Raw genomic sequence first — 1404 nt, forward strand, 5'->3', positions numbered from 1 at the left:
AGCACAATCCACATGGTAGATACCTGAGTAACTGTTCCGACCCGCTTTTCCATGGGTTAGCTTTTTGGATTAGCCTGACTTCTATTTCCTTCTAATAAAACTCTATTAGCTGAGGAAACCTGAGGACATCTCTGAAGTTTGCAGAGCATATGTGAAAAACGTAGATGAACCATTTATAATATGCCATGGACACCTTCATGAAAGTTTTAGACTTGCTGGTGGCCCTCTCCAATTTCTCTGCTTTGCTGGCCTCACGGCCTTCTGTTTTGGGCTTATGCTGCAACCTTATTCTTCATGTAGTGCTTTGGATGACTCTCTTAGTTTGGATCTAGGTCTCTATCCTAACTTCCTAATTCCCTATTTATGAATCAGAACTGTGAATAAGTACGTCCTTACATTGTCCTAGCCCGTGGAATATGCTCTGGCCTGAAAAGGGAAAAAGATTAGATGAAGGTAGGTAAATACTAATAAAGCTTGAGTAATGGGCAGGCAGGTTTAAGCGAGGGGATGTGAGTAGGAAGATTTTAGAAAGTAAAATCGATAGACAATCTGGGGTGATGGAGAGGACAAAGTCTTGGGTAATTTCCGTTTTTGTCTTGGTTGCCTGGAGTGACTATGAATGAGAAATGGAAGGTTTTCCAGAAAAGATGACAAGTCGTTGCATGAAGATAGATTTGAAGATTTCAGGTGGAGCCTTTTGGCAGACAGTTGAAAATTTCCTTTCAAGCAGTCAGATGATTTCTCCATTGCCTAACTACCAATTAGTTTGAATTAAAGTAAATGGGTAGACTGCTGTTTTCTTTCCCCTGTTTATTTGCTTTCCAGGAGAATTTGGAAAAAGGACAGAAAGTTCTCATAAGAAGAAAGAATAAAGATTAAAGCAAAAAAAATATATACCAATAAAAATTTCAAAGAAAAAATAAAATTTAGGACACAAAAACATTTTTCAGAAAAACTGTAAGAATAAAATAAGCAGATTAAAGATTAAATTCATGACAAGTGCATACAAAAGAAAATCTTCTGAAGGAGAAGCACAAAGACAGAAAAGGGAAAAATTACAGTAAGAATAGAGCCTTGCTGACTTGTCATTTTATTCCTTACAAACCCCCTATCAACAAAGTAAACCACAACTCTGTAGATTATAGATAAATACAAAAGTATGCATTAAATGCAAGAAAGACAATACAAAATTAACACCCATCTTTGGGTGTGTAGACAATAAATGGTTTTTCTTTTTAGTTTTCTGTGCATTACTTAAAGATCTACATGAAGCTATGCTACTACTTTCATAATGAGCAAGAATTAACTCTATTAAAAATGAAGCTCTGTATCACATTTCATATTAAAATTTAATACAGCAGACTCTTACTCTGCTGTCAGCTAATTCAGGAACTGAACAGATGA

This window comes from Pteropus vampyrus, unplaced genomic scaffold (assembly GCF_000151845.1).
Source record: "Pteropus vampyrus isolate Shadow unplaced genomic scaffold, Pvam_2.0 Scaffold103, whole genome shotgun sequence".
Classification (NCBI taxonomy): Eukaryota; Metazoa; Chordata; class Mammalia; order Chiroptera; family Pteropodidae; genus Pteropus; species Pteropus vampyrus.